Below are 6860 nucleotides of genomic sequence, written 5' to 3'. Positions count from 1 at the left end.
GGTCGACCTCCCAGGCATCTAACCAAACTAATTTTTGGTCACGCTTGTCATTCTTCTTAAGCGGTGCTCAATGACTCTCTCCCATAGCTTCATTGTATGGCTCATCAACTTAATTCCATGGTAAGTAGTACAACTCTAAACATCCCCCTTGTTCTTGAAGATTGGTACTAATATACTCCGTCTCCATTCTTGTGGCATCTTGTTTGCCCGAAAAATGAGGTTGAAAAGCTTGGTTAGCCATACTATCGCTATGTCCCCGAGACCTTTCCACACCTCAATGGGGATACAATCAGGGCCCATAGCCTTGCCTCCTTTCATCATTCTTAAAGCCTCCTTGACCTCAGACTCCTGGATTCGCCGCACAAAACGCATGCTGGTCTCATCAAAGGAGTCATCCAGTTCAATGGTAGAACTCTCATTCTCCCCATCGAACAGCTTGTCGAAGTACTCCTGCCATCTATGCTTACTCTCCTCGTCCTTCACCAAGAGTTGGCCTGCTCCGTCCTTGATGCATTTGACTTGGACAATATCCCTCGTCTTCCTCTCTCGGATCTTGGCCATCTTATAGATGTCCCTTTAGCCTTCCTTCGTGCCCAACCGTTCGTAGAGGTCCTCATATGCCCGACCCCTTGCTTCACCAATAGCTCGCTTTGCGGCCTTCTTCGCCATCTTGTATTTCTCTATGTTGTCTGCACTCCTATGCAGGTATAAGCGTCTAAAGCAATCTTTCTTCTCTTTAATCGCCTTTTGGACATCATCATTCCACCACCAGGTATCCTTATCTTCGCTTCTCCTTCCCCTGGACACTCCAAACTCCTCCGAGGCCACCTTACGAATGCAAGTCGCCATCTTCATCCACACATTGTCCGCATCCCCTCCTTCCTCCCAAGGGCCCTCCTTAAGGATCCTATCCTTGAACGCCTGAGCTACCTCCCCCTTGAGCTTCCACCACTTTGTTCTAGCGACTTTGGCACACTTATCCTGCTGGACACGAATCCGAAAGCGGAAGTCAGCAACCACCAGCTTATGCTGGGGTACAAGACTCTCTCCAGGTATCACCTTACAATCTAGGCACACATGCCTATCTTCTCTTCTCGAGAGGATGAAATCAATCTAGCTAGAGTGTTGGCCACTACTAAAAGTCACCAGATGTGATTCTCTCTTTCTAAAGAGGGTGTTAGCTACAATCATGTTGTAGGCTAGAGCAAAGCTTAAGACATCTTCTCCTTCTTGATTCCTGATGCCATAGCTAAAGCCTCCATGTGCCCCTTCAAAACCCGTGTTAGATGTACCCACGTGGCCATTGAGGTCTCCTCCTATGAAGAGCTTCTCACCAATCGGTACACTCCTAACCATGTCTTCCAGGCCTTCCCAGAACTCCCTCTTGGTGTTCTCATTGTGGCCTACTTGCGGGGCATACGCGCTGATAACATTGAGAACCAAGTCCTCAACTACCAGCTTGACCAGGATAATCCGGTCCCCACGTCTCTTGACGTCTACCACTCCATACTTGAGGCTCTTGTTGATCAAGATGCCTACGCCATTTCTGTTTGCAGCCGTCCCCGAGTACCACAGCTTGAAGCCGGTATCCTCCACCTCCTTCGCCTTCTGTCCTCTCCATTTGGTTTCTTGGACGCAAAGGATATCAACACCTCTCTTCACCACCGCATCAACTAGCTCCCGAAGCTTCCTTGTCAAAGACCCTATGTTCCAGCTACCTAAGCGAATCTTCCTAGGCTCGGCTAGCTTCCTTACCCTTCGCACTTGTCGAGTCAAATGCGAAGACCCTTGCTCATTTTACACTACATCCGGGCACCGATGTAGCGCACCACTAAGGATGTGACGACCCAATCCTCGCTCACTTGCAACTGTATCTGGATCAAGATACAGCACGCCACCTTGGGGGTGATGGCGCAGCCCTTGCCCATTTTCCACCACACCCGGGTTCCGATGTAGCTCATCGCTAAGAGGGTTACGCCCCAATGAAAATCTTTTGGGTTTCATCTCCATAAGAACAAATTAAATATTATTCATTATGCTAGTAAAACTCTAGACAATGCCCAACGCAATTATGCTACTACTCAAAATGAATTCTTAGTAGTGGTGTCTGCTTGTGATAAATTTAGATCTTACATTGTTGATTCTAAAGTGATTGTTCACACCGATCATGCTGCTATAAAATATCTTATGGAAAAGAAAGTTGCTAAACCTAGACTTATTAGGTGGGTTCTTTTGCTACAAGAATTTGATTTACATATCACTGATAGAAAAGGAGCTGAGAACCCCGTGGCTGATAACTTGTCTAGGTTAGAGAATATTCTTGATGACCCACAACCTATTAATGATAGTTTTCCTGATGAACAATTAGCTGCAATAAATGTTTCTCATAACACTCCTTGGTTTGCTGACTATGAATATTACATTGTTGTTAAATACATACCACCTAGCTTCACATACCAACGAAAGAAAAAAATCTTCTATGATTTAAGACATTACTTTTGGGATGACCCACATCTGTATAAACACTACAGGAATCTGGTACTTTGCCATCAGCCATGGCGGACGGCAAAGGCTAGGATGGCGGACGACAAATGCCTTTCCCGTCTGCCGCGGACGGCAAACAGCGACGGCAAAGACAGGGTCGGCAAAGGCCTTCTTTGCCATCTGTTTTTTGCAGCGGACGGCAAAGAGGCCTTTGCCGTCAATGGCGGACGGCAAAGGGCATGACTCTTTACCATCTGCTGGCAGATGGCAAAGGGCACGGCTCTTTGCCATCTGCTGGCAGACGACAAAGGCTGCATGCTCTTTGCCATCTGTTGGCAGATGGCAAAGAGACCAAATAGGCATTAATTCTGTTTCTTCTTATATCAATTCATTTTCACAGAAAATCAAACACAATCAAACACAGACTATATGTATGACCAATATAGCATATCCAACACATATTACCAATACTCATGAACACATATATATCCAACACATATCCATGAACACATATCCAACACATGTTACCAATATATAGTCATGAACACATATATATCCAACACATATCCATGAACACATATCCAACAAATATTACAAGGAATGATCTAAAACTAAATATCTATTTTCCTAAAAAACTATCTTATTACTAAGATCTTCTCTGGATCTTCTTCTTTTCTTCCAACCTGCATAACAAAAACACTAAGAAAGAGAGAATGGGTTAGGAGTAGAAATGTAGCATTTCACTTGGTGAAATGCAATGCTGTAGGAGCCAGTACTTGAGATCAAGATAATCTTAGTTAAGATCCTGATTTTCAAAGTGATCTTAATTAGAAAGCAAAATAGAGTAAACCAATACCAAAGAGCCAAAGAAGAGAACCAGCCAAGGACCCAATCAAGAAGCCACCACAATTAGTAGTAAGTTAAATGCCAACACAAAGACCACTATCAGTACTAGCTCCAGGAATTAAGACAACTAAAAACTAGTGATTAAAGCCAAAGATTAGACTTCATCACCGCAATCAGTTTTGTCTAGTGACAATAGGTACATGTCACTGCGCAACGCCAAAAACAAAGCTCCAGGAGGAGATATACATCACAACCAGCCAACCAGACCAAGTCCCAACACATCCAACCACCAGCAGCTTAGAAGAGATAACTATTAAGGAGAGCTACAGAAGACCTCAAGGTATACGTGAGGGATTATGTGCTCAGACAGCCTGGAAGTGCCAGGGCTAGTTCATCACAGCACAAGGATAGTCACATGTAAATTAAGCCTAAGAGAGGGGGGCTCAGACCAGCATCATTGCCCAAATCAGATGTAGTATCTGTCTTATCAGTAGAAAACTAGGAAAGTAACAGCCAAAACCAAGTATAGTATCTGTTCATAGGATATTAGAAAGAGACAAATAGGAATAGCCAAACCAAGTGGTATATGTTCATATCAGTATTAGAAGTAAAATAACTAAGAACAAGTGAGTATCCGTTCATGAGTAAAGTAACTGACCAAAGTAACAACTCCAGGATCAACTACACAGAACAGAGCAGTACAGAAGTATATATACTTCACAAATACACATAGATGGTCACTGACCAAAACCCTGACACAGCAAGAATCCATCATAGAGAGCTCCAATACAAGTTGATGCTCATCTACAGCAGCTAACCACAGCTAATAGAGCCTCACATCCAACAAGATCAAGAGCTATGCATTAGAGAGATCAGGAGGGGAGCAAGGAGAAGCTCATCAAAAGGAGTTGTAGCCGAAGCAGGATGCAGCCACACCATCACTATGGTGTGACCAACATCACAACCAACACCACCACAACAAGCCGGAGCTTGCCAGAGAGCACCACAACGGCGGCGCCAGTGAGAGCACGGGCACGAAGGCGCCAACCAGGGGCACCGCAGCACGGAGGCGCCACCCGGGGGCACCACCGCGCCACGACACATCCAGCACAGCCAGAGGATCCTCACGGCGACCGGACCTAAATACGGTCCGTCCACTTTGGTTGCACATGCCAAATCAGTGATGAATGAGCTACTTTTCCCGCATAGCAAGCAAACACTCCATTCAATAGAAGAAAGGCCGGTTTTACAGAAGCAAAGATTAAAGGTAGAGTGTTCAGAAGCAATGAATGATCGATTTGGCATAAGCAGGACCAAACCAAAACCATGGCAGAAACTAAATTGACAACATATGATGATGCCTCCGAAGTAGATAAGGACAACACAAGTTTTACCTATACACAACACAACGATCACTATACGAAATAGTAAGCATTTATAGTTTCCTTGTGTTTGATTGATTGACACTCATTATTAACAAGTCAAGTTAAATCCCTGCAGCATATGTAGTAAGGACCCTATCAAATCGAGCTAACCACGACAGCCCTCAAGCAGAGTAAACCGATTTATGGCACAATTATAGAAGTGAACAACTGAGTCCTCCTCAACCATTATTGCATATGCAGCAAAAACAAGATTGATAATTTTTCTTGTTTGGTTTAGAACTTGAGTGGACGGGTGCAAGGCAGGAAAAGAAGAAATCCAAGAGGGGAGGAGAGGAGAAGGGGCGGACCTGGATGGCGTTGGGGCAGTGGTGGAGCTGCGTCCTCCACGGCGTCCTTCCCGTCCATGGCGTCCTTCCCGTCCATGGCTTCCCGGCGTGATGGATCTGTGAGGGAGAGGAGGCGCGACGCGACGCAGTGAGAAAGAGAGGGATGGATGTGATGAGGAGGAGTGAAGAGACTCACCTGAGGCACCGGAGCAACACCGGAGCCACGCCGGCGATGTGGTGGCCGAAACCCTAGCCGCAGGGGAGGGTCACGCGTGGTCGCCGGAGGACGCGCGAGTCAGATCTGGTCGGAGGGGATGGAGGAGCGGGGCGAGGGGGTCACGTGGGTGTGCTGGGCGGCGTCGAATCCCATCAGAGCTCGCCGAAATCGGCCGCCGTAGGTGCTCGCGCGAGGGAGAGGGAGAGACGAGCGGGGGAGAGAGAGAGGAGGTGGGGGCCGTGCGGAGAGAGGGGAGACAGAGAGAGGAGGTGAGGGTCAACGATTTTCTTTGTACCCGCAAAAAAAGAGATAGCCCCACCTCTTTGCCGCCCGCCAGCACATGGTAAAGATTCTTTGCCATCTGCTGGCAGACGGCAAATAATTGGCTGATGGCAACTGGCATCTTTGCCGTCTGTCAGTTCTTTGCCGTCTGTTTTTTGCAAGCAGACGACAAAGTGCCTCTTTGCCGTCCGTCAGCTGACGACAAAGAACTGGCAGACGGCAAATAAGCTGATTCCAGTAGTGAAAGGAGTAGACGATATTATTAGACGTTGTGTACCTGAGCATGAACAGGAAAAAATCCTACGGAAATGTCACTCCGAAGCTTATGGAGGGCATCATACGGGAGATAGAACTGCTCACAAGGTATTGCAATCTGGGTTTTATTGGCCTACTCTATTCACGGATGCTCGTAAGTTTGTTTTATCTTGTGATGAATGTCAAAGAGTTGGTAATATTGGTCAGCGTCAGGAAATGCCTATGATTTATTCTCTTGCCGTTGAACCATTTGATGTATGGGGATTTGATTACATGGGACCTTTTGCTTCCTCTAATGGGTATACACATATTTTGGTTGCTGTTGATTATGTTACTAAGTGGGTAGAAGCTACTCCAACCAGTAGTGCTGATCACAACACCTCTATTAAAATGCTTAAGGAAGTCATTTTCCCAAGGTTTGGAGTCCCTAGATATTTAATGACTGATGGTGGTTCACACTTTATTCATGGTACTTTTCATAAAATGCTTGCTAAATATGATGTTAACCATAGAATTGTATCACCCTATCATCCTCAGTCTAGTGGTCAAGATGAACTTAGCAATAGAGAAATAAAGTTAATACTACAAAAAACTGTCAATAGGTCCCGAAAGAATTAGTCTAAGAAATTAGATGACGCACTTTGGGCTTACAGAACAACATATAAAGATCCTATGGGTATGTCTACTTACAAAATGGTTTATGGAAACGCTTGTCATTTGCCTCTTGAGTTAGAACATAAAGCATATTGGGCAATTAAAGAACTCAACTATGATTTCAAACTTGCTGGTGAAAAGAGGTTATTTGATATTAGCTCTTTAGATGAATGGAGAATCCAAGCTTATGAAAATGCCAAGTTATTTAAAGAAAAAGTTAAAATATGGCATGATAAAATAATCCAAAAGCGTGAGTTCAAGGTTGGAGAATATGTTCTTCTGTACAACTCTCGTTTCAGATTCTTTGCAGGAAAACTCTTCTCCAAATGGGAAGGACCCTATGTTATCGAGGAGGTTTATCGATCTGGAGCCATCAAAATAAATAATGCCGAAGGTACTAACCCGAAGGTT

Source organism: Triticum aestivum, chromosome 6B (assembly GCF_018294505.1).
Source record: "Triticum aestivum cultivar Chinese Spring chromosome 6B, IWGSC CS RefSeq v2.1, whole genome shotgun sequence".
Taxonomy (NCBI): domain Eukaryota; kingdom Viridiplantae; phylum Streptophyta; class Magnoliopsida; order Poales; family Poaceae; genus Triticum; species Triticum aestivum.
This window is presented reverse-complemented; position numbering follows the sequence as displayed.